The sequence below is a fragment of the Notamacropus eugenii genome, chromosome 4 (assembly GCF_028372415.1).
Source record: "Notamacropus eugenii isolate mMacEug1 chromosome 4, mMacEug1.pri_v2, whole genome shotgun sequence".
NCBI lineage: Eukaryota > Metazoa > Chordata > Mammalia > Diprotodontia > Macropodidae > Notamacropus > Notamacropus eugenii.
The window spans coordinates 82,826,346-82,854,202 of record NC_092875.1 but is presented as its reverse complement, the minus strand read 5'-3'; the positions used below and the strand labels follow the sequence as shown (position 1 = coordinate 82,854,202).

General features: G+C 40.4%; 1 pseudogene; it reads right to left on the bottom strand.

The window, feature by feature from the left end:
- Positions 1-239: 239 nt before the first annotated feature.
- LOC140500209 (ferritin heavy chain-like) lies at positions 240-27,857 on the bottom strand (annotated as a pseudogene).

Below are 27,857 nucleotides of genomic sequence, written 5' to 3'. Positions count from 1 at the left end.
ACTGACTGACATTTTTTTCCAAGTACAGAGCACATTTCACTGCATTCAGCCTACTCTTTCAGTCTCCTTGGTGTGACTTCTTGATGTGTTGCAGGAAGATGGGCTGCCAAGCTGGTTCTGGAGTTTTATCAGCTTCTCAGCCTGCTCCCTTTCCTCCTGAGACTGGTAGAGGAAGTACTTCACAAAGTTCTTCAATGCTACATCATCTTGGTGTAAGTAAGAAGACATGGAGAGTTAGACATAGGAGGCGTAGAGTTCCCGTTTGATCTAGCTGGTGATGTCAGCTTCCAAGTCCTGGTGGTAGTTCTGCTGCACCTGAGAGGAGGCTGATTGTTGTCATGGCAGCATTGGAGGCTGTGCAGTGGCTGGGGCTGAAGTTGGGGAAGTTGTAGAGGCAGCAATGGCAGCTGAAGCCAGGGGCCAGGAGCTGGGGGCCAGTGAGCTGCTTCTGCTGCAACAAAGGGAGGAGGGACGAAGTGTTGGTTATTGGAGGTGTAGGTGAACAGGTAGGTAAGGGCACCTCTGGGGAGCAATCGAGGAGTGGGTTCTGTATAAGCACTGTGGAAGGAGGAAAGCTCAGAGACTCCCTTTCCCTGCTCTTCTGGTCAATTGGGAGTACTGTTGAAGATTCTCTGTGTTGATGAGTTATATGAATTATTTGGGAGGAACTTTGGGTTTTTATTTCCAATATTGATTCTGTAACTCTGGAAAAATAAAAGTTTGAAACTGTTTAGCTGGCCAAGAGGAGCATGGATTGTGAGTTCAGGGTTCCTTCAGCATCCCTTTAATATCACAGGATATTGGTGGCCATGTATTTAGCTGTAGGTCAATTCCTGGTTTTAAAGGTTTAGAAAAGGCCAGTGTTGTTTCTATGATTAAATGCCTGTTCTAGAAAAAGCTTAGTACTTTGGAAACTAGATAAAATTCAGTTGTTAGGCTGTTAGCACAATAGCTAGCCCTGGAAAATGTCACTGTTGGAGTCAATATGAAAGGAAAACTTGCATGAGTAGGTGTATTTAGCTGCAAAGAGCCTCTCTAGAATCTTTTTCCATGTGGAGCAGGAGGATGCCTTTAGAAGAGGGATTCTTCTTTTATAGTGACATCCTTCAAAGCGGGGAATTTTAAAAGGATGCTCTTGGAAGAAGGTTTTTTCCATTTTTTTTTGTTTTTATGACTTTGTTTGGTTTTTTGTTTTGTTTTGTTTTTTTTGGATGCAATTTCCAAGATGAAGTGGAATTTTAGTGTGTCTGACTGTGGCTGATTACACCAATATGAACTGACAATGCTCTGCTACAGGTGGGACTTAGAGAGTCCATGTGAATATTTGAGGTGAATATTCCAAATTTTTGCTTCCTGCATTTGCTTTGTGATGTCTCAATCCTGCTTTGCTCAAAGCGCACGGCACCCTTTCTGATGTGGGCCTACCATGCTGAGCAGTCCTGTGCCAGTGTCTCCAATGTTGCACAGATAAATCCATAGTTTTTGAGAGTGTCCTGATATCATTCCCTGTGACCACCATGTGATCTCCTGCCCCATGTGAATTCTCCATATAACAATCATTTTGGCAAGCTAACATTTTGCATTCAAACATCTTGGCCTCCCCATCAGAGTTGCACCCTCTCAAGCATAGTGTGAATACTTGGTAATTCAGTTCTAGCAAGGACTCCAGTATCTCCTACCTTATCCTGCCAGGTGATCCTCAGAATCTTCCTAAGATAATTCCAATGGAAGTGATTCAGTTTCTTGGCATGGCACTGGTAGACTTTCCTTGTTTCAGAAGCACACAACAATGAGGTCATCACAATGGCTCTGTAGACTTTCAGTGTGGCAGTCAGTCTGATACCTCTTCTCTTCCAAACTTTTCTTCAGAGCCTCACAAACACTGAGCAAACTCTAGAAATGTGTGCATCAACCTCATTGTCAATGTGTTCATCCTTGGAAAGTACACTACCAAAAGAAGCGAACTTATTCACAGCTTTCAAAGCTCCTCCATTTGTTGTAACTGATGGTTTCATGTACAGATAGTGTGGTGGTGCCTGATGGAACACCTGTGTTTCTTTGATATTGCTAAAATTAGCACAAGCAACAGAGAATTGATCCATGCTTTGTTGCATCTCAGCTTCAGAGGCTACACTGAGTGCACAATCATCTGAAAACAGAACTCCCTCCACTGTGGTCTTGGCTTTTAATCTTTTCAAATTGAAGAATTTGCCATCAGTATGGTAGTAGACCTTGAGGTCGTGCTAATCCTCATTGAAAGCATTAGTCAGCATGGCTGAAAACATCATGCTAATAAGCATGGGAAGAAGCAGACAGCCCTGTTTCACTCAACTGGTGACTAGGAAGTCATGAGAGCTTTGTCCATTGTCCAGAATCAGGGCAAACATGCCATCATAAAATAGACATACAATATTGATGAACTTCTTTGGGCAATAAAATTTTGACTTAACTTTCCTTAATCCCTCACCAGTAACAGTGTCAAAGGCCTTGTTCAGATCTACAAATGTTATCCATCAACATACTGATCAGAACAAATGCAAGCATAGCTTTCATCCACAGAATAGAAATGAGTCAGCTGCCTGTTGAATGAAGGAAGACATGATGAAAAATATTTGCTTAACTCAGTTCAATTCAGTTCAATTAAACAAATATTATTTACGCAAACTAAATGCAGCCAGGAAGCCTTTGTCAGTGGAAGTCTGTGTAGGTCAGTGGAGACAACACTTGATTGCATATCAGAAGCTTGTCCTTGAATTCTAGATCCCAGCTATTAAAGTACCATATGACATTCAGAAAGGTATTTCTCCACTTTGAGGTTTGGAGTCATCCTTCCTTAGTAACTGGTTTGCAGAACTTGGATTTGGGCTCAAAAACCCAGGTTTAATTTTCTCATCTGTAGCATGAAGACAATGTCATTAGCAGCTCAACATGATTGTTAGAAGGAAAACGTTTGCAAATATTAAAATTTATGGTTTTTTTGGAGAAAATTTCTTCATTTTTCAAATAAGTGTTGACTTACATAACCCCTAAAGTCCATTCCACCACAACATGATGTGTAATTCTTTCAAGTGTAATCTATTCTCTCACCCAAGGTCTCTTCTGTCTTCTAGTAATTTTCATTTCAATAATAAACCATTGCAGGAACCTGGAAATATTTCACTCTGACACAATGTACTGATAATACCTCAACAGACATAAAATGTGGAAAAATCTTCAGAGAAAAGATTTTCATATATTCAGTAGAGATTCAGACCTGATAATGACTTGTTCCCTGGCTCTTTTGAGGCTGAAAAGAAAAGAAATTCTTTAGACATGACACCTGTCTTATCACCAAGGACAAACTATTGTGAGTTCAGCAGGTGAAAGCATAGGATTTCTAATGCCCTGACGATGCTGTCCTCTGCTAGGGAGCTTAGGTAAGGGAATCAAGGGAATTTGCAGACACAGGTGGGAAGGGAAATATTCTACTAAAGAGAAAACAGGACACCTGCATTGTTAGATCTACTTAAAACCAAGAGACTTCCGTACCAGAACTGTAGTATTTAATTGCTCAGCTAAGAATTTTAAGAAATTTTAGAGTTGTAAAATGTGTAAGAGTTCGTAAGATCTCTTATTCAACCTGTCAATTTTCAATATTAGAGATTCAAGGCCCAGAAAGGTCACCCAGCTAGTAAGGGTAAGATGGCCCAGGCCCACATTTCTCAGCTCTTTGTGTTATCTTCTATAACTCTTCTGGGTATTGTTCACTTGTATCTGACTATGGGCATGTGGACCATACAGTCCATGGAATTTTCTTGGCAAAAATAATGGAGTGGTTTGCCATTTCCAAACCCCAGTGAATTAAGGAAAATGGAGGTTAAGTGAATTGCCCAGGGTGATAGAGCTGGTAGGGACCGAGGCTGAATTTGTACTCAGGTCTTCTGATCCCAGGCTCAACACTCTGTCTACTGATAAATACCCTACTCCCTGCTTTAACATAGCCTTATCATATGAAAATTTGCCAGGTCTATGTCCCATTCACAGTCTTCCCTATTCCCCTAAGGGACAACCAGAAACCAGAGATACTCAACTAAGCTCCAAGTGTTCATGTATTAACCCCTTCCCAGACATGATTGCAATATGAACAGGGTCTTCAGAATCAAAATCCACTTACCTTAGGGAATAAATTGTAGAGCTTTCAGCTCCATGCAAAGAGAAGACTTTCTAATAATGAGTGCTGTCCAAAATGCAATGGGATTCCTCAGGTCATCCTGGGTGATCTTCATCATTTTGTTGATATTGAAATGTCTGAGACAAGCATTGATTGGGGATATTAGGGTTGTTTTTCTTTTTTTTTGTTTGTTTTTCTTTTTCTTTTTTTTATTATTACCTAGTCACTTTATTGAGATGTATATGGTGGTAGTTTTTTGGTAGAAAGTACGGCCAGATAACCAAAATATGCGTGCACTGAAAGACAGTAAGAGTAATGCCCACATTTCCCAGGTGTGTGGGAAGCCAGGTTAACTTAGCTTTCATTGTCACTGTCCCCAGGGGTGTGCTTGTCAAAAAGATATTCCTCCGTGCTAGAATCTGGGGCCCCCATTTTGCCCAGGTTGGCTACATGATCACCCAGTTGTTTGATGGACTTTACCTGTTCCTCCCATAGTGGGTTTCGATGAAATCACATAAATGGGGTCATTCTTGTCATTTGTCAGCTTGTGCAATTCCAGTAATGACTGATTAACATTTTTTTCCAAGTGCAAAGCACATTCCACTGCATTCAGCCCACTCTTTCAGTCACCTTGGTGTGACTTCTTGATGTGTTGCAGGAAGATGGGGCTGCCAAGCTGGTTCTGGAGTTTTATCAGCTTCTCAGTGTGCTGGCTTTCCTCCTGAGACTGGTAGAGGAAGTACTTCACAAAGTTCTTCAATGCTACATCATTTTGGTCAAAGTAGTAATACATGGAGAGTTAGACATAGGAGGCGTAGAGTTCCCGTTTGATCTAGCAGTTGATGTCAGCTTCCAAGTCCTGGTGGTAGTTCTGCTGCACCTGAGAGGGGGCTGACGTGTTCATGGCAGCAGTGGAGGCTGTGCAGTGGCTGGGGATGTAGTTGGGGAAGTGGTAGCGGCAGCAATGGCAGCTGAGGCCAGGGGCCAGGAGCTGGGGGTGACTGAGCTGTTTGTGCTGCATCAAAGGGAGGAGGGACAAAGCATTGTTTAGTGGAGGTGGAGGTGGACAGGTAGGTAAGGGCACCTCTGGGGAGCAATTGAGGAGTGGGTTCTGTATAAGCACCGTGGAAGGAGGAAACCTCAGAGACTCCCTTTCCCTGCTCTTCTAGTCCATTGGGAGTATTGTTGAAGAGTCTCGGTGTTGATGACTTATATGAATTATTTCAGAGGATCTTGGGGTTTTCCTTCCAATATTGATTCTGTGACTCGGGAAAAATAAAAGGCTGAAATCGTTCAGGTGGCAAAGAGGAGCATGATTGTGAGTTCAGGTTTCTTTCAGCATCCCTTCAACATCACAGGATATTGGTGGCCATGTATTTAGCTGTAGATCAATTCTTTGTTTTAAAGCTTTAGAAAAGGCTCGTGTTGTTTCTATGATTAAATGCCTGTTCTAGACAAAACTTAGTATGTAGGAAACTAGATAAAAATTCAGTTGTTAGGCTGTTAGCACAATAGCTACCCCTAGACAGTGTCACTGTTGGAGTCAATATGAAAGCAAAACTTGCATGAGTAGGTGTATTTAGTTGCAAAGAGCGTCTTTAGAGTCTTTTTCCATGTGGAACAGGAGGATGCGTTTGGAAGAGGGATTCTTTTTTTCCAGTGACATTCTTGGAAGTGGGGATTTTTTCAAAGATGCTCTTGGAAGAAAGTTTTTTTTTGTTTTTCTTTTTGTTTTTCTTTTTTTAGGAATGCTAAGTCGTCAACTAAGAAGCAATATTTTAGTTGAACATTTGGGTTGGGAGAAGGGAGAAAAGAGAGAAAGGGAGTCAATAAATCTTTGGAGATCATACAGTAAAAACGTAGTCAACGTTGAATTTGCTTATAAAATGCAACCTTGGGAAGACCAACAAATAAGAGCATCGGGCAACGTTTCACTGAGTAATCTCTTCTCACCTGTCTTGTTTGTGTTCCAAAGCACACGGACAATGTCCACTGCCTGGAGGAGCCTGGACAGCCTGTAGCAATGAATTTCCCTTCAGAATTGTGTCCCAGCTGACCATATTCAGGGCACCCAAAGGAGTAGAAGTTTCCTTTCCAGTCTGTTATCATGCTGAATTCAGCCTCACAAGTCACTTTGGTATTTGGCTGGCCATTGTACTTTATCTGGGCAGGCCTGAGAATGGCATTGTTTTGGTTGCCAAGGCCAAGTTGCCCCATCTTGTTCTCTCCAAATGCAAATATGAAGTCAGCTTCTGTCAAAGCCAGAGTGTGTTTGCTACCACAGTCAGTGGACTCCATCACTTCCTTGCTGAGCACTTCCATGAATGTGGGGCTTCCACTCTCTTGGTATCACCCTGTCCCATCTGCCCCTTCTCATTTCGATTCCAGCTCCACAGCTTTCCTTCTGTGTTGATGAGTTGACTGTGAACAGCACAGGGGTCAGAGACCATTGTCCAAACCTGGATCCTGTACAGACAGCCATTTCTGTGTGGCCCCCATAAGTTTTGCCTTAGATTGCTGTACGAAGTTTGCTGTTTAGTCACTTCCTCCTGACCAATGAGGACCCAGTTGGTCAACCCCAATATCAAAAGCTGCCCTCTGCACTTAAAGCCTAGTTTGGGGGAGGGGGAGTTAATGGGGAGAGGGAAAAAGCCTGTGTCCCTCACCCCTGGCCCCCAGTCATGATCCTCTCCTTTGTGTGCTCCACCTCTGTGATGACCAAGAAGGAGTTTTACAAGGATGCTGGAGATTCTTGGAGGAGGAGGTTGAAGCAGGGGAAGACAGTGACATGGCGTTTGCCATCCCAGCAGAGGCCTCCTGGATTTGAAGATTTTATGGCTTGTGAGAATCCTCCTCCCCTCTTGCTGAGGCCAGGAGAATAACACCCAGGCAGCTGAACTGACTCAGTTCCTAGAGGTCCCCAATGCCTGAGGCCCCTGGCTTGAGACATGGTTGTACCACCTTCCTTCTGTCCAGGAACACCCCGCCACCCAAGTTGGGAGCAGTGGAGACAGAAGCTCCAAACCCTCCGTGTATCTGAGGTGATCAACAAAGGTGAGCCAGACAGCAAGGTGAGCGACCTTTAGTGGAGAGCAGAGGAGCAAGTTATTAACCTTCCATGTTCCCCTGCAGCTGAGGCTTGAGACAGGGCTAGACTCATAACCTGCAGTACCTACAGATTGAGAGAAGTTGTGGTGTTTTCCCTTGGGACATGGGCACTGAAAGATTTTGGTGTTAATGAGTTTTCCTGAATTTACCCTATTACCAAGCTCTTTCCATTCCTAGATTATTTATATACCTATCAACATCTATATCCATATCCCTATCTGTATCTCTATCTTCATATCTATATCTATGCACATATATTCATATCCATATCTATGTCTATGTCCCTCTCTATATATCTCTGTCTAATCTCCATGTGTCTATTTCCATATCTCTGTCCAATCTGTATCTTTATCTATATTTATCTATATCTGCATTCTTGTCCATATCAACAGCTAATCTCTATCTGTATCTACATATCTATATCAAGGTATCAATACTCATATCCATATTTATATCTGAGTCCCTATCTATTTCCCTGTCTAATCTGTATATATTCCTATTTCCATATATATATATATTCAATCTATATCTGTACCTATCCCTATCTTCATGTATATCTATATTCATGTTCATGTCAATGTCACATCTATATCTGTATTTGTTTGTATCTATATCCATATCTCTATTTGTATCTGTCTATATCATATCTGTATGTGTATCTATATCCATGTGCATATCTTTATATCCCTATTCACATGTAACTTGTATCTCAAATGTGTATCTATATTCATGTCCGTATCTATATCTAATCTCTATTTAGGTCTGTATCTATCTATATCCATACATAAACATACACATGCGCCAGAATGTAAGTCTGCTACAGGTATGTGTATGTACATATTTTCTTTCCATGGATTTAAATTCTTAACCCCTGTTCAAGGACAAGACAAGAGATTGTGAAGTAATGACAAAAGTTTCCTTGGTTAATGTGTTCTTCTTCCATTAGATATTTGATCATAATATCCCCTTCCCCTCACACTGTAGGCCCACCTAGGCTTTTTAAAAGCAGTAATGAAAAGAATATATCATGTTTTTTTTCTCTTATTTGCATACATATTCAGTTGCTAAACTCAGCTCACTCTGTGAGGGGGAGTTCAAGACTTCTGGCAGGAGAGATAACCAGAAATGATCTCATTTCTTTCCTAAGAAAATTTCCAAAATGACGTGAGGGGAGGTTGCTTTCATTTAAAAATCTGTTTTAAATTCTCAGTAAGAACCAAGAAGGGATATTTATTAAAACATATAATTTTTTCATCCTAACTTACATAAAGCAGTCTTTGTGCTCCAGTGTATGACTCTTTAGTTAAAGAGGTTTCCTCATTAAATACCTTTGTTTTCTCATTTTCCCATATTTATTGATGAATATAGGAGTGAAATACTTCTCTCCATCCATTTCAGGGAAAAATGGGAGAAAACAACAACAAAAATCACTATTCCTTTTTGTATCCTCTGTAAAAGATATCTTTCCTTCTTTTCTGCTAAATCTACTTTTCTATGAAATAAGGGCAATGAGGTGGCTGCTGGGCTAGAGTCAAGACTACCTAAGTTCAAACCTGGCCCCTGGCACTTTACTGGTGTGTCCTGGGCAAGACACAGTGAAATGAAAAGAGTAATACCCATATCCTACAGTTGTTGTGATGATCAAAGGAAATATTGGTTAAGACATTACCACAGTGTCTTGCTCGTAGTGGTGCTTAATCCAAAGTGTGGGGAAATAAAATTGATGGTTTCTCATACATTCACACACACAAACATATTTACTAGATGAAATTAGAGGTAGACAAATTCATTGCCAAGGACTGAACCAATGAATTTCATATGTGTATGTATGTACACCGTCATATATTTAAATGTCTTATGATTTCTATTACTTTAGTCAGAAAAATCTTCTGGTAGAATAAAGCATATGTATACGAATACATAAAAATAAATATATGTTCCTCATTATTTGAGTACTCATTATCTGAGGCCTCAAAGTTATGAGGCTCCATGTTGTTTGAGCCTGGCTTTGTTTGATGGTAGCTGATTAGGCAATGCCCAGGGAGAAAACTTCTACCAATCAGAGGATCAGCAATTATCTTGAAGTTTATAGTGACAGAATATTGCCCAGAGGATTGAAAAGTGAAGTTAACTGTCTAGTGTGTTTTACTGGCAGAATCTGAACTCAGATTTTCTTACTTCAGAGACCAGTCTATTATCTTGCCTCCCCTGGAAGTTCCTGAAGGAAGCCACAATTGTAACATGAATATATGTTCCTGAATTCACCACCTATCAAATTAGGGGCTACCATTCCCACTTAACACTAACATATTTTCAACAACATCCTGTTTTGTCTTTGTCTGATCAGGTGACCCTGGACAAATCATTTTTCCTTTATTGCCTTAACTGTAAAATGGGGATGATAATAGCAGCTCCCTCTCCCAGTTGTGGGAATCACATGAAGTAATTGTAAACTGCTCATCAAGGGCTTAGCATTGTGCCTGGCACAGAGTTAATTGCTACATAAATGGGAGTTATTCTTATTATCACTATTATTATTTCTACATACAGGAAAAGAACCAAGTCCCACCATTAGACTGTTGCAAGCTTCAGGGAGTTTCCTATGTGCTATTTGCACTTATACCACTAGGCGTCAGTGGTATTGTGTGCCAGACATGGCACATAATGCCAGACACCCTCAGACCTAGAGCCACACACCCTGAACTGAAAGCACTTTGAGAGCCCTATTCCTGACTGTAGGAGACCAAGGGCTAACCCTCAGATTTTGTCCCACTAATGTTTGCTTGAAATGTGTTCCATTTGTGTATGGTTAGTTTTGTTATTGCTTTGCAGTCCCCTCTAACTTACTCTTACCAGGACATAAGAGGCATCTATTTAGCATTTTCTGATAATAAATGGGGAAGAGCCCCTGAATGCCAATTAAACTGTTTTTCTATTTTAAGTAAACGATTGCTTTTCACCACTACCATGTGATGGCAAACATTGATAATGACATGGCGCCTCTTTGGAGCAATACGTTTATCTCCTCCACAGTCACTCATCTGAGTCCCAACTCGTGAACCAGCCTTTTCACATGCAACACAAAGACAGAAGCACCTTCTCCCTCATACAAAAAAGCACTGATGAACTAAGCAGAGGTTCCTGAGTATTCTCGAAGGAAACCCTCAAATTGTACAACTCGCTCCTGCAAGTATTCCAACAACACAACTTTGTGATGTTCCATTTTCAGGAATTATAGAAGATCAAAAACTGGTCACTTGACCATTTAAATTAACCTCCTAAATTTCTCCACCTCAGTTCTCTGCCAATGTGATTTTATTTCAATGACATATAATCACAGACTGAAAGGTCCCTTGGTCAAGGCAGGTTCACCCCTGAACGTGTCCATCGCTTCCCTTCATGAATTTCTCAAAATATTTTGTTGACAGGCTCATTATCATGAACAGTTATTGTCAAGGGAGAATCAGAGAATTTCCGAATTAAAAGAAACCCAGTTACCACTTAATTCAAACTACGTACTTGATAACGTATGATGATTATCACTTAACTGTCAACCTCTGCTTAAAGACCTCCAACAAGACCTTCCACTACCAACAATGGCAGTCATTCCACTTTTGGATAGCTCTAATTCCTTCAGCATTTTTCTTTAGATCAAACTCAAATTTAGGCTTAATGCATACATTGATTTCAGGTCTGCCTTTGGGGGTCAAACAAAACAAATCTAATTTCTCTTGCATATTTTGGGCCTTTCATGTACTTAAAGAGAATTATTCTATTACTTCCTGCTCCAATCTTGCCAGGATAAACACTTTAACCACTTGTTCAGCCAATCTCAAGGTATCATGTGTTACAAGCTATTTATTATGAAAATTAACCATATCTGGATACTGTCCTGCCCATCAACATCCTTCTGAAAATGTGGGCTTCAGAAAAGAACACCGGACTATTCTTTGGATTTGACCAAGGGATGATCACCTCCTTATTCCAAAAGCTTTACCTCTCTTGACATTACAAATTCACTAATACTCTCAGATCTTTTCCCAGGCAAACTGCTCATTATATAGTACCTTAGAATTTTATTTCTGAAATGCAAGTGTCAGATTTACAATATTGAAATTAATCTTATTATAATAAGCACAATATTCAAAGCCAATTAAGATCCTTTCCATTCTTTCTTTTCCTTTTAAAAAAATATCAGGACTGTATTTGTCCTTCTGAAAGCCTTCCTTTGCTAAACAGTCTTGCAAATATCAGTGACTGGTTCAGCAATCTTACCTAGCAACTGTATCGGTTCCCAGGGATGTAATTTTCTTAGGCTCCATGATTCTAATTCATCAAGGGTATGTCTGACGTCTTTACTCAATTTGCTAATGAAATAAATTTGTATAAATTTATGAATATAGAGTATATGTTTCCTAATTGGTACCAATTTGCTAATGAGCCATCTTGATTCTGTCCCTCCTTCTTCAAAGGTTTCTCAAGAAGAGAAAAAAGAAAGAGTAATAACTGGGCAGCTCTGTCTTTTTTCTGCCTTTGTCCAGTTTTATCTCCTCCGCTCTGGGTAATGGGCAGCAATTCCTAGTTTCATCTTCATCTGAGACTTTCCCTTCTGATCCTTCCCCTTGCCACGACCGTTTCTCTTCAGCTGATGAAGGCTTCTCTTGCCTTGACAGCTCTCTTGGTCCACTCTCCATTCCTGCTTTGATTCTCTTCGCAAAGACATCTGCTACGTCGTCCGTAGGCAACATGTGGTTCCAAGGTGTTTATTGTCAATGTGGGAACCTGCCTGGGATCCTGGACAATCTTGTAGACTCTCAAGTTGCACAGATTTCCATCTTCTTAGTCTTGGATGGCTTCCTATGGATCTGTGATCATGTGTGGTCCTGTCACACCAAGATTTCTTAACACAACCACATAATGGGCTGAAGACCTCAACAATGATCTGTGTTCTCCACACATTTGACCTTTAGGTGGGACCCCTTCCCATATGTCCTCTTCCCATTCATGCTATGTCTCTATGAGTGAATATGCCTTGGTTTTGTGGAGCGTAGTTGCACTTTTTACTTTTTTACTGCATTACTCCATTGGTAAGATTTACTTTTTTGCTTACTTTATAGGTATATTCCTTTTACAAACTTATTCCCTTTTTTACTACTAATATTACTGCTACTGCTACTACTACTACTACTACTACTACTACTACTACTACTACTACTACTACTTATATTACTATTCCTACCACTACTACTATACCTACTACTACTACTACTACTACTACTACTACTACTACTACTACTACTGATATTACTATTCCTACCACTACTACTATTCCTACTACTACTAGTACTATTACTGCTACTACTACTACTACTATTACTACAGCTAACATTTATATAGAGCATTAAGATTTGTAAGAACTTTATACATGTTAAATCACTTGATTCTTTCTACACCTCTGTATGTTGGGAGCTATTATTCTGGTTTGTCAGATGAGGAAATTGGGATAAAGAAAGTTTAAGTGAGTTGATTACATGCACATCGTTAGTAATTGTCTGGGGCAGGATTTGTACTCAGGTCATACTGACTCCAAATGTAGTACTATATCCACTGCATCAACTCATGCCATCATTTATAGGTTTACTTTCCTTACAGATTTACTCCTTTAACAACTCTTCCCTCCATGGTCTCTTTTTCCTTCACAGGTTGATTCACTTTATATTTTAACCTCTGAAAAACTTGATAGTCACACTTACCTATTTTCTCTGAGTGCTCTAAGCAGCAGATAGGCAGACATCCAATTTTTCTGTTCCTTCTATCCTTACCAGTGTGTTTCACTTTCCTTTTCTTATTTACTATACCTTCTGCATTTCCTCGAGTATTCTTCCTCCCTTTTGAGACTTTTTCCTTGATCCTTCCTCATCTGGAGTCCTCATTAGATGGAATCCAACTCTTCTTCCATGAGTTCAAGTCAATCTTCAATTGTGCCTCAAATTTTCTTACTTTCTTCTCCCCAATTCCAATCTCTGGCCTTCTTCACCCATCCATCTAAAGTTTTCTCTGTCTTCTTTTTATTCAATTTATTTTTTTCTTTTTCTAGCCTTTTCTGTCCTGCACCTTTTGAAGCTGGGTTCCTGGGGATGTTGTGGTCATGATATGAGAAATTGTTGGGTGGAAAGGTTGTTTGCCATCACTGCTTGCTGCACCTGGAGTAACTCCTGAGTCATGCTCTCTAAAGAATGCTGCTGCTCCTAAATCAAGAACTGTCAAGGTGATATTAATTCAATTAGCAGACCTCTCATGTGATCTGGGATTTTTTCTTCTCTCACGAGGATGTCATTGTATTTCCTTGCCATCTGCTGATTGCAATAAAGAGTAGAATCTTTCCCTAGCATTCTCCTTAGTAGCAATTATTGTAGGTGATGAAATGCATTTGTCCTCAAATGTTTAAGAAAGTTTAACTAATACTATTTTTATTTACTCATATATCTCATTTTGCATTTGACATTCTCCTCAAAATATCTATACCATGACTTGCTCAACCATGTCTTCCTCCTACTGAGTAGACACCTGCTACACAAACCCGCTGTCCAGCCCCAGCACTGGCCCTCTTTACAGATGACAGGATCTGCAAAGCACAGGGAGACCAATGTTCAAATGAAATGAACAATACCATATGAGCAATTTGCATGTTGACAAACTACAGAACAACCATTAAAATGAAGAAGAATATTAGTGTGGAAAAATTTTTTCGCAACTTTTTAACTATGGACTAGAGATTTCCACACATTCCCATCAATTGAGAAATAAAATCCCAGAGACATAACCTCACCATGAAGTGGCCTCTTGGCGGCTCACAAGTTTTTGAACTTCGTTGAGTGTTCACATCTACTCAAAGTTATTCTATTGAACACCCAGACCCTTTGAATTTCTTCGTGAAAAGATTGTCATATGTACTATCTAATAATATTTGTAAAATACTTTAAAAAATTTGGAGCTGCATATAAATGTAACTTCATTCACCCCAAGTAGGGTAAGTGAGGGACAGCATGTGAGTAATATTTTATATTCAATTACATAACATTATACTGTAGAGGTGAAAATGGATCATTTAGTTAAAATAGAAAAACAGGGTATAAATACATTAACACCAAAGCAGGTTTCAGTGGCCAAGAGTCAACCAAGATAGGGCACCAGAACTTCCCTCACATCCCTCTCACAGTCTCCCCTAGCCCTTCTAACTTCCCCCCTACTCTCATCACCAACCCTACCCCACCTTGCCCCACCACGTACTGAAGGTTGTATCTGAGTCTAGCTGAGACCTAGGCCCCACCTCTAGGGGAGCTCATGGTGGGGTTAATAACTCACCCATCTGATGACCACCAAAGGTGTCCCACGTTGATGTCTGACGCACCTCAGGTACACTGAGAGGGCTGAGGCGACTGTCACAACTACTCCCAACTGGAATGACTAAGGTCTTCCTGGACAAAAGGAAGGCTGTCCCAAGCCAGGTGGGGAAACCTCCAGAAACCAAATCAGTCTTGCTGCTTGAGTGCTAAATTCCTGGTCCCAACAAGAAAGGAGGGGGAGTCTCTAAGGCCACAAGACTCTTCTCCCTGCTGAGAGGTGACTGGCCATGCCTTGTTCTTCCCCTGTAGATGGTGTGGTTGTCCTCCTCCTCCTACTCTTCCTTCTCCTCCTGTCTTCCTGCTTTTGCTCCTCCATGTCCTCCTCTCCCTCATCTTTCTCTCCTCACCATATTCCTCTTCCTCTTCTCCCATTTCACCTCCACATTTGCATCCTCTCCTCCTCTTTGCATTTGCTACTCTCTCCTTCCCTTACTTTGTGTTTTGCCTTCTTTTCCTTGTCTTCTTCTTTCTTGACCTTTTTGTGCCTCTTCTTTTTTCTTTTCTGCCTCTTCTTTTTTTCTTTTCTGCTTTCTGTTCCCCATCAGTCTTTAGTAATAGCATGGAGCCTAGCACAGGAAAGCAAGAAAGTAGGAAGTGTTTTATCCATCTCTCTATTGAGATGTCCCCATTCCCCATCAATGACACTCAACTCCCCCCAAATAGCCACATGGATGAAAAATTCTTATCTGAGTAGTACTATTCCAGTGCACTTGAATGGATGATAATGGGTATTAACAAAGTTAATAATAAGTGATAAATACCCTCTAGTCCCAGTATAAGTGATTAGACTCTAGCTAACAGCTTCTGCTGTCTTGTAAAAATATTCACAAGATGTCCAAATATAACTGGAGGGAGCAGAGAGAGTAATCCAGACTGGAACACTCAGGGCTCTGTATTAAGAAGCTCACCTGCACAGGACATTGGCCAGCAGGAACCCTGTTCAGATACCCTGAGTGTAATTAGAAAACCCATTGATTCCTTCTTCTCCACCTTCTTTCAAGGCTTTCAACCCTAGAGATGGGACTCAGGTTAAGGAAGGGAGCAGCTCAGTGATTAAAGCCTGATGAAAGCCACAAATCATGGCCCCATTCTTCCTTCACTTGCCTCATCCACAATAGGCTGTATTTGACAGCAGCTGTTATTTAATAGGGATGGCCTTCAGGTACCAATTTCTGTTGACAGCAAGAAAGGAGTGGAGAGGGGGGCAACTCAATGTTCAGTCACCAGTTTCCTGTCAAAGACACCCTAAAGGTTCCTGTAAGCTCTAAAGGAATCTAGAACTTGTCAAACCAGCCAGTTAGTGCAAATTCCCTCCTTTCTAAAGGAATCAATGCAGGGCTTCTTTAAACAGGTGGCTTCCTTAGTACACTCATGTTTGCTCCCAAAGATGTTAATTTAGAATTCTTATGAACTCGAAGCAAGGACAAAGTATTTCTGAATGATGTTCATAACACAAATAAGCATTTAGAGAAGAGGAATTAATTTATGAAAATTCATTGTAAGTACAGAAAATAAGAAGTTACAATTTATATAGGACTTAAAGGTTTGCAAAGGAAAGTACAGGTTATCTCACTTGATGATCATAAGAGCCCTGGGAGGTAGGTGCAATTATTGTCCCTGTTTTACACATAAGAAAACTAAAGTAAAGTGATTTGTCCAGGGTAACCTAGCTAGTAAATGTGAGGTAGGATTTGAATTCAGGTCTTCCTGAGTCCAGGTTCAGCACCCTTACCGTCTGGGCTACCTTCCTACCATGCCTTCATTTCCAAAACAGCAGCTCTGGATTTTCACAATATCCTCAGATCTTATTTATCCTCTCTTTCCTCCATTTTTCTGACCCTTCTCCCTGCCTCTGATCCAGTCTTATCACATAAAAATTTTCCAGCTCTATGTCCCATTCACAGCCTTCCCTCCTCCTATAAGGGACAACCAGAAACCAGAAAAACTCAACTAAGCTCCATGAGTTAATGTATTCACCCTTTCTCCAGGCATGCTTCTATATAAACAGGATGTTCCAGAAACAAAATCCACTTACCTTAGGGAATAAATTGTAGAGAATTCAGCTGCATGCAGAGAAAACACTTTCTAATAATGAGGGCTGTCCAAAATGCAGTGGGATTCCTCAGGTCTTCATGGCTGATCTTCATCATAGTGGTAATCTTCAAACGTTTGAGATTGCTATTGAATGGGGGTATTGGTACGTTTTGTTTTTTATTTCATACGAACCAGGTCACTTTATTGGAATGTAAATGGTGGTAGTTTTTTGGTACAGATTATGGTCAGATAACCAAAGTAGGCATGCACTGAAAGACAGTAGGAGTCTAGCCCACAGTTCCCAGGTATGGGGGAATCCAGGTGTGACTTAGCTGTCATTGTCACTGTCTCCAAGGGTGTGCTTGTCAAAAACATATTCCTCCATGCCAGAATTGGCAGGGGTGGGGTGCATTTTCTGCAGGTTGGTTACGTGATCACTCAGTTGTGTGATGGACTTTAACTGTTTGTCCATGTAGTGGGGTTTCCATAAAGTCATGTAAATGGGGGTCATTCTTTTCCTTTGACAGCTTGTGCAGTTCCAGTATTGACTGACTGACATTTTTTTCCAAGGGCAGAGCACATTCCATTGCATTCAGCCCACTCTCTCAGTCTTCTTGGTCGGGTTTCTTGATGTCTTGCAGGAAGATGTGGTCGCTGCACTTGTCCTGGAGTTTCATCAGCTTCTCAGCATGCTTCCTCTCCCAGTGGGACTGGTGGAGGAAATACTTGGCAAAGTTTTTCAATGGTACGTCATCTGGGTCAAAGCAGTAAGACATGGACAGGTAAACTCCGAAGGCGTAGAGCTCTTTGATCCGGCGGTTGATGGCGGCCTCTGAGTCCTGGTGGGAAGTCTGCTGTACCTGAGAGGGGGTCGATGTGGTCATGATGGAAGCAGAGGCTGTGCAGGGGCTGGGGCTGAGGCTGGTGTGGTGGAGGGAGAGGAGCACGGGGCAGGGGCAACTGTGCAACTGACTGGTGGGCGAATGGGAGGATGGACAAACTGTTGATTAGTGGAGATGAAGATGGATAGGAGGTAGGGGCGGTTCTGGCCAGGAATCAAGCAGCTGTTTAGATTGAAGCACTATTATAGTGGGAAACCACAGTGATTCTCCTTCCAGCTGATTGGGGGTATTGCTGAAGTGTCTCTTAGTTGATGAGTTACATGAATTTCTTCAGAGGAACTTTGGGTTTTCCTTCCAATATTTGTTGTGACTCTCGAAAAATAAAAAGTTGAAATCAGTTAGCTGGCCAACAGAAGCGTGGATTTGAGTTCAACAGTCTTTCAGTATCTCTTAAACCTCACAGAATATTGGCGTCCATGCATTCTGCCATGTCACTTCTTGGTTTTAACGCTTTAGGAAGGCTTATTATATTCTTACTATGATATTATATATGCTCTATATAAAACTTACTACTTAGGAAAATAGATTAAAATTCAGTTGTTAAGTTGTTAGCACAATAGCAAGCCCTGCAGAATGTCATTGGTGCATTCAATATGAAAGCAAACCTTGCAGGAATAGAAGTATTTAGTTGCAAGGACCCTCTCTGGAATCTCTTTCCATTTGGAGCAGGAGGATGTCTTTTGAAGAGGAAGTCCTTTTTTTTTTTACAATGAGGTTTTTGGAAGTGGGAATTTTTACAAGTGTGGTCTTGGTAAAAGGAGGTTATTTTTTGTTTTGTTTTTGTTTTTTTTTAAAAATCCTAAGTAGTCAACTAAGAGCCACATTTTCATGGAACATTTGTGGTAGGGGAAGGGAGAAAACAGAGAAAGATGGAGAGAAACACTTTGGAGATGTTGCAGCAAAAAGGTACTTGACGATGAATTTGCTTCTAAAAGGGAACGTGAAAGACTAACAAATAGGAGCTTCTGAGATCTTTTCCCTGAGGAGTTTCTTCTCATCTGCCTTCTTTGTGTTCCTGGGCACATTGACAATCTCGACTGCCTAGGTGAGCCTGGAGAGCTGGCTGGCAGCCTTGCAGCCATCAGGAGAGGATGTCAGGATTATGTACAGGGAGGTTGTTTTGCTTTTCCTTTTCATTCTGGCTCTAGTCCCTGGTGTTCAACAAGGAGTGTGAATAGCCTGTGGCAACCTGCTTTGTGGCAGCTAAGGTAATAAAGTTCTTCCCACAAGCAAAGCTTCTAATGGTCCAGCCACAGAGGTCCTGAACTGTTTTGGGATACATGGTGGTCCCCTGAGAAATGTTTGTAGCACCCCAGAAAATCTGGCCACCAACTTCCCTGAAGGTGAAGGAACAGATGTAGCTGGCATAGATTTCCCTGGCCCCTGGCGTGGGAAATTAAAGAGCTTCACCAGATGAGTGACTATCTCATATTTCTGCTCTGTGAGACCCAGCTGGCAATCTTCTCCAAACCCCCAAGGGAAAACAGGTTTCTGAGAGTCTAGAACCAGAGTGTGATTGGTGTCACAGGAAACATCCCAGACAATGACATTGGGGAATGGCAAAATCTGTATAATATTTATATTTTCAGTGAAGATGGCAACTCAGCAGAGGACCAGCTCACAGTCATATTCTAAACTCTGAGGCCATGCAATGAATTTCCTGTCAGAATTGTGTCCCAACTGACCACATTCAGGGCATCAAAGGACTGGAGTTTTCCCTTACACTCCATTATCATGCTGAATTCAGCCACACGAGTCACTGTGGTATTTCGCTGGCCATTGTATATTATCTGTGCAGGGTTGGGAATGGCATCCGTTTGGTTGCCAAGGCCAAGTTGCCTCATCTTGTTCTCTCCAAATGCAAACACAGAGCCAGTTTCTATTAAAGCTAGAGTGTGGTTCCTTCCACAAGCAGCAGACAGGATCATTTTCTTGCTGAGGACTTCCATGAATTTGGGGGCTTCCACTCTTTTGTTATCACCTTGTCCAAGCTGCAATTTCTCATTTCGACACTAGCTCCAAAGCTTTCTTTCTGTGGTGAGGAAGACACTGTGAGTGTCACAGGGGTTCAGAGACCTTGGTCCATACATAGACCCCAGACAGGAGTTTCTGTAAGGCCCCCACAAGTTCTGCCCCAGATTTCTGTAAGCAGTTTGCTGTTTAGTCACTTCCTTCCAAAAAATGAGGTCCCAGTTGGTTGCTCCCAAAATCAAAAACTGCCCTCTGCACTTAGAGCCTGGATGGGGGCGGGGAACAATGGGGAGAGGAAAAGAGCCTGGGTCCCCTGCACCCCTGCCCCTGCCACACACTCATGATGCTCTCCTTGGTGTGCTCTGGCTCTTTGATGACTAAGGAGGAGTTTTACAAGGATTCTGGCGATTCTTGGAGGAGGTGGTTAAAGCAGGGGAAGACAGTGGCATGGCTTTTGCCATCCCAGCAAAGGTTTGAGGACTTTATGGCCTGTGAGAATCCTCTCCGCCTCTTGCTGAGGCCAGGAGAATAATACCCAGGCAGCTTAACTGACTCAGTTCCCAGACGTCCCCAATGCCTGAGGCCCTGGCTTGAGACATGGTTGTACCACCTTCCTTCTGTCCAAGAACACCCTGCCACCCTAGTTGGAAGTAGTAATGACAGAAACCCCAATCCCTCCGTGTATCTGAGGTGATCAACAAAGGTGAGCCAGACAGCAAGGTGAGCGACCTTTAGTGGAGAGCAGAGGAGCAAGTTATTACCTTTCCATGTTCCCCTGCAGCTGAGGGTTGAGACGGGGCTAGACTCATAAACTTCAGTACCTACAGACTGAGAGAAGGTTTGGTGTATTCGCTTGGGACACGAGCATTGAAAGGTTTTGGTGTTAATGAGTTTTCCTGAATTCACCCTATTACCCAGCTCTTTCAATTCCTAGATTATTTATATATCTACTCATATCTGTATCCATATCCCTGTCTATATCAAATCTTTATCTGGATCTACATCTATCTCCATAACTACTTCAGTGTATCAATTTTCATATAAACATTTATATCTGTTTCTCTACCTATATCCCTGTCTAATCTGTTTATGTTTCTCTTTCCATATCTATCTCATCTGTTTATATACCTATATCTATCTATATCTATATTTATATACATGTCCATATCTGTACACCAGTCTAATCTGCTTATGTTTCTAATTCCATATCTATCCAGTGTGTGTCTCTATATATCTATATCTATATTCATGTCCATATCTATATCTAATCTGTACCTATATCTATCTTCATATCTACATCAGTGTATCTATATTCACATCCATATCTATATCTCTGAACCTATCTATATCCCTGTCTAATCTGTGTATGATGCTATTTCCGCACATATATCCAATCTGTATCTGTACCTATACCTATCTTTCTCTATAGCTATATTCATGCCCATATCGATATCTCATCTGTATCTATGTCTGTATCTACATCCATATCCATATCTGTATGTGTATCTATATCCATGTGCATATATTCATAACCCTTTGCTTATATAATCTGAATCTAAAATCTCTATCTATATTCATGTTGATATCTGCATCTCATCTGTGTCTATATATGTATCTACTTATATGTATACATAAACACATACACATACACAAATATGCATATCTGCTTCATGTATGTGCATATGCATATTTTCTCTCCATGGATTTAAATTCTTGACCTCAATACAAAGACAAGACAAGAGATTTTGTAGCAATGACAAAAGTTTCCCTAGTTAATGTGTTATTCTTCCATTAGATATTTGGTCATAAGGTCGCCTTCCCCTCAAACTCTCGGCCCATCCAACCTATTTAAAAGCAATAGTGAAAAGCTTATGTTATATCATGTTCCTTTTCTCTCATTCACGTAAATTTTCCATTGATAACTCAGCTCTCTCTGTTGGGGCGGGGGGCTCCTGGCATGAGAGATAATCAGCAATGATCCCTTTTCTTTTGTAAGAAAATTCCTCAAATGTCGTGGGGGTGGAGATTTCTTTCATGGAAAAATGTGAGTTCACTTCTCACTAAGAACCAAGAAGGGATATTTATGAAAACATATAATTTTATTATATTAACTTGTATAAAGCAGTTTTTGGGCTCCTGCGTATGCATCTTTAGTTCAAGAGGCTTTGTCATTAAAGATTTTTTGTTCTTTTCCCATATTTATTGATGAATAAAAGAGTGAAATACTCTCTCCACCCATGTCTGGCAAAAGGGGGAGAAAATAGCCACCAAAATCACTGTGCTTTTTTAGTTTGCTTTATAAAAGAGACCTTTCCTTCCTTTCAGTTAAAATTCCCTTTCTATTAAATGAGGGGAACTAGGTGGCAGCTGGGCTGGAGTCAAGACTATCTAAGTTCAAACCTGGCCTCTGGCACTTTCCTGGTGTGTCCTGGGCAAGACACAGTAAAATGAAAATAATAATACCTATCTCCTACAGTTGTGGTGAGGACCAAAGGAAATACTGGTGAAGAAATATTGGTGAAGAAAATTAGCACAGTGTCTAGCACATGGTGGTGCTTAATCCAAAGTGTGGGGAAATAAAATTGATGATTTGTCATATACACACACAAGCATATTGACTACAAGTAATTAGAGGGAGATCAATTCCTTGCCAGTACTGAACCACTGAATTGCACATGTGTGCATATGTATACATACATATATTAAATGCCTCATTATTCCTATTATTTTAGTCAGAAAAATGTTTATTAGAATAAGTTACACGTGTATGATTACCTAAAAATACATGTAACTCATTACTGGATTATTTATTATCTGAGTTCTCAAAGTTAGGAGGCTACATTTGGTTTGAGTTTGACTTTGTTTCAGGGTAGGTGATTAGGAATGCAGTGAGAAAACTTGTACCCATCAGCGGAGCAGCAATTATCTTCCAACTTATGGTCACAGAATATTGCCCAGACGATTGAAAGGTGAAGTTAACTGGCTAGTGTGTTTTACTGGCAGTATATGAACTCAGATTTTCTTGCTCCCAGGACCAGTCTATTATACTGCCTCCCCTGGAAGCTGCTGAGGGAATTCAAAGGTTTAACATGCATTCATAAATTTACCACTTATAAAATTAGTTGCCACCATTCGTACTTAACACTAACATATTTCCAAGACCATCCTGTTTTGTCTTTGTCTGCTCTGGTGACCATGGACAAATGCTTTTTGCCTGAATTCCCTTAACTGTAAAATGGGGATGATAATATCAGCTGCATTCCACATTTGTGAGAATCAAGTGAAGTCATTGTAAATTGTTCCTGAAGTGCTTTGCATTGCGCCTGGCACAGACTTAATTGCTACATAAATGGGAGTTATTCTTATCATCACTATTGTTATTATTTCTACATAGAGTAATGGATCCAAGCCCCATCATTAGACTGTTGCAAACTTCAGGGAGTTTCCTATGTGCCATTAGAACTTATGCCCCTCAGGATCACAGAGTGTCTAATGCCACACACCCCCTCAGACTGAGAATCCACAAACCCTGAACTGAAAGCACTTTGAGAACCCTGTTCCTGTCTGTAGTTTGGTTGAAAAGTGTCCAATTTGTGTATAGTTTGTTTTGTCATTGCTTTGCAGGTCTCCCTGACTTACTGAAAGAGACATCGATTTCGCATTTGCTGCTAATAAGTGGAGAAGAGTCCCCGAAAGTCAATTCAACTGTTTTTCTATTTTAATTAAACTAGTGCTTTTCACCACTACTGTGAGATGGCATTCTTTGATAATGAAATGGCGACTCTTTGGAGCAAGATATTTATCTCCTCCACAGTCACTCATCTTTGACTACCACCTCCTGAAGTACTTTTCACATGCAACACAAAGTCAGAAGCGCCTTCTCCTTCATGCACAAAAGCCCTGATGAACTAAGCAGAGTTTCCTGGGTATTCTCCAAAAATCCCTCAAATTGTCCATCTCCTGCAAGCATTCCAAGAAGACAATTTTGTGATGCTCCATTTTCAGAAATTAAACAAAATCAAAACCTAGTCACCTGAGCATTTAAAATAACCTCCTAAGTTTCTCCACCTCACTTCTCTCTCAATGTGGTTTTACTTCAATGACATATAATAACAGATTCAAAGGTCCCTTGGACAAGGCAGGTTGACCCCTGAACATAACCATCCCTTTTCTTAATGAGCTTCTCAAAATATTGTGTTGTGTTGACAGGCTCATTGTCAAGGCTGATTCATAGAATTTCAGAGTTGAAAGGAAACCCAGTGACCATATAATTCAAATTACAGAAAAATGGGTGACTGGCTTCAAGGGGACTCAGAGGAGACCCAAAGAGGGAGTTCTTGGGATAAAGGGATGGAAAGACGGTCTGGGGGAGGAGGGATGAGGAGGAAGGAGGAAAGGGAAAGAGAGGCCTGAATGTTTGATAGTGCAAGACTGCAATGTTCAGGTTGTGTGCCTTCCCTGAGGACACAACTATTTCAAGGGAAAGGCATTAAATTAAATCACATGGTAAGAAAAATCAAAATAGCCCCCCCCAATATAACGAGGCTCTATTCTCTCATAAATAGACACAGCATGAGTGAGAAGAGGAGGGATGTGTAAGGACTACACTTAAAGGGTAATCTTGTAGGGAAAGTGTGGGGCTGGGTTCCATGTGGAGGGGCAGCTCACACTTGTGATGTTCCAGAAAAACTGACATCTTCTCAGTGGGCCTGTTTCCTGCTCCATATGGGGTGTGTTGGATACATTGTTGCACAGGTTCTCCATTGGTCTTGTGATGGCTGATAGTCATTTGCTCTGAGTTTGGTCCTGACCTGATGGCTATGTACATGTTCATACGGGTATAAATACACACATGTGCATATGTGTGTATATACATATATGTATTCACACTCCATAAACATATATATATACATGTATGTGTGTATGAATATAATATTTTCTCCATCTATCCTAATACTGGGAAAACTCTCAAGGGTCACAAATATCTTTCCATGCAGGAATGGAAACAGTTCACCTTTAGGAAATCCCCTATTAGTTCTCTTTCCTGTTAAGTTTTCATGCTTCTCTTGATCCTTGTATTTGAATGTCACATTTTCTATTCAGCGCTGGTCTTTTCATCAAGAATGCTTAAAAGGCCTTTATTTCATTGAATATATAGTTTTCCCCCTTAATATTATACTAAGTTTTGCTGGGTAAGTGATTCTGGGTTTGAATTCTAGAGTTCCTTTGACCACTGGGCTATTCTGTTCCAGTATGTGGAAATACAGTCAGGTCAATAAGAGGTCTAGCAGCTTGTACATTATAGGATCTCTGCTAACTCTGGTATTATTCCGATTGTATTTCCACAAAACTCGAATTGTTTCTTTCTCACTGCTTGCAGTGTTTTTTTTCCCTGATCTGGGCCTTCTGTAATTTGACCACAATATTCCAACAAGTTTTCCTTCTGACATCTCTTTGAGGAGGTGATGGGTAGATTCTTTCAATATGCATTTTACCCTCTGGTTCTGGAATATCAGGGTAGTTCTCCTTGATAATTTCTTGAAAGACGATGTCTAGACTCTTCCTTTGATCATGGATTTCAGGTAGTCCAATCATTTTTATATTATCTCTCCAGGATCTGTTTAACAGGTTGTTTGTTTTTCCAATGAGATATTTCACATTATTTACTATTTTTGCATTCTTTTGGTTTTGTTTTATATTTTCTTGATTTTTCATAATGTTATTAGCTTTCATCTGTTCCATTCTAATTTTTCAAGAATTATTTTCTTCAGGGAGATTTTGGACCTCCTTTTCCATTTGATCAATTCTGGTTTTTCAGGCAATCTTTCTTCATTTCCTTTTGGACACCTTTTGCCATTTGTGCATTTTTAGGTATTATTTTCTTTAGTATTATTGGGGGGATGGTCTCCTTTGGCAAGCTGTTGACTCATTTTACATGATTTTCCTCCATTGTTCTCAATACTCTTCCCAATTTTTCCTCTACTTCCGTTACTTGATTGTCAGAATCTTTTTGAGGTCTTGCAGGGCCTGTGACCAATTTATATTTTTCTTGCAAGCTTTGGATGTAGGAGTTTTGACTTTGTTGTCTTCATCTGGTTGTACGTTTTGATCTTCTTTGTTACAAAAGTAGGATTCTGTGCTTTTTGATTTTGTTACTACATTACTCCAGTTATAAGATTTACTTTTTTGCTTACTTTGTAGGTATATTCTTTTTACATGCTGATTCCCTTTACTACTACTACTACTACTACTACTACTACTACTACTACTACTACTACTATTACTACTTCTACTACTATTACTAGTACGACTACTATTAATATTACTACTACTACTATGACTTCTACTACTATTACTACTACTACTTCTACTATTGCTACTTCTACTACTATTACTACTACTACTGCTGTGGCTATTGCTGCTGCTGCTGCTACATCAGCTAGCATTTACATAGAGCATAAAGATTTGGAAGCACTTTTTGTATGTGAAATCATGGATCTTTTCAACATCTTTGTATGTTGGGGCATACTATTTCATTTCTGCAGATGAGCAAAGTGAGACTAAGAAAGTTTAAGTGCCTTCATTGCGGTCACATCAATAATTGTCGGGGAAGGATTTTGTACTCAAGTCATACTGACTCCAAATCTATCTCCCCATAAACTGCATCGTCTCATGCTACCATTTATAGGTTTACTTTCCTTACAGATTTCTTCCTTTAACCACTCTTCCCTCCATGTTCTCTATTTCCTTTATGGGTTGATTCACTTTACTTTTTCACCTCTTAAAATCTTGACAGTCACACCTAACTATTTTCTCTGAGTTCTCCAAGCAGCAGAGAGCAGGCTCATCCAATTTTTCTCTTGCTTCTATTGCTACCATTGTCTTTCACTTTCTTTTTCTTATGTGATGTACTTTCTGCCTTTCCCTGAGTATTTTTCCTCCCCTTAGACACTTTTTCCCAAATGCTTCTCCAGCTGGAGGCCTCATTGGATGGAGTCTACCTCTTCTTCCATCATCTCAAGTCAATCGTCAATTTTTCCTCCAATTTTCCTAAATTTCCCCTCCCCAAATTCAGTCTCTGGCCTTCTTCACCCATCCATCTAAAGTCTTCCCTGTCTTCTTTTTATTCCTTTTATCTTTTTTATTTTCTAGTCTTTTCTGTCCTGCTCCATAGGAAGCTGGGTTCCTGGGGTTGTTGTGGTCACCATATTCCAATTTATTGGTTGGAAATATTGTTTCCCATCACCACTTGCTGCATCTGGAGAAACTCTTGAGTCATGCTGTCTAAAAAATGCTGTTGCTCTTAAATCAGGAACTGTCAAAGTGTTCCTGATTCAATTAGCAGACCTCTCATATGACCTGGGATTTTTCCTTCTCTCAGATGGAGGACATTGTATTTTCTTCCCATCTTCTGATTGCAGTAAAGGGTAGAATAACTCCCAAGCATTCTCATTAGTAGCAATTATTGTAGATGATGGAATGCATGCATCCTGAAATGTTCAATGAAGTTTAACTAATACTATTTCTATTTACTAATGTGTAAAATCTTGCATTTGAAATTCTCCCTGAATTATCTACAGCATGACATGCTCAACCATATCTTCCTCCTTGTAACTGGACACCTGCTACACAAACCACCTGTCCTGCCTCAACACTGGTCCTGTTCCCAGAGGACAGGATGTTGACAGCACAGGGAGCCCAATATTTCAATGAAATGAACAGTATTATGTAGTATAGAGTATATAGCAGTTCGCTCATTAACACACAGATGAACAACTGGAATAATGATGAAGAATATTAGTGTGGAAAAAGTTATTCAAAAGATTTTGGTATGGACTTGAGCTTTCCACACATGCCTCTCAGTTGAGAAATAAAATCCCAGAGACAAAACCACCATGAAGTGGCCCTTTCTCAGTTCACAAGCTTTTCAACTTGGTAGAGGGTTCACATCTACTGAAACTTATTCTAATTAACCACCAAGCCCTTTGAATTTCATCCTCAAAAGATTAAGCCATGTTATTATTAAATAATATGGTTAAAGAATTTTGAAAATGTCAAAGTTACCTATAAATGCAACTTCAATCAACCCTAGTGTTGTAAGGTAGGAACACCATATGAGGAATTTTTGATAAACTATTGCATAATATTACATTGTAGAGGTAAAAATGGATCATTTATTTAAAATAGAAAAACAGGCTCTAAATACATTAACACCAAAGCAGGTTTTAATACCCATGAGTCAACCAAGCTAGGGCACCAGAACTTCCCTCACATCCCTCTCACAGT